Genomic DNA, 203 nt, shown 5'->3' with positions numbered 1-203 from the left:
CTCATCTCTTTCTCTTGTACATGAATGAAAGCGGTTTTCAAAACCTCACCGAAAGCGAGTCATGAACACAATACGTGGCCAATGCATCACTCAAAAGTGTACAGTGAACAACGGGAAAATGATTCAGCGGTGATATCGGAATGCTGAAAACTTCCGTGGCAAGTTCCACGCTTGTATGGAGAGCTACACAGAGCGGAATTTTT

This window comes from Amblyomma americanum, chromosome 9 (assembly GCF_052857255.1).
Source record: "Amblyomma americanum isolate KBUSLIRL-KWMA chromosome 9, ASM5285725v1, whole genome shotgun sequence".
NCBI classification, from domain to species: domain Eukaryota; kingdom Metazoa; phylum Arthropoda; class Arachnida; order Ixodida; family Ixodidae; genus Amblyomma; species Amblyomma americanum.
The sequence above is the reverse complement of the archived record's forward strand: the minus strand, read 5'-3'. Positions refer to the sequence as shown.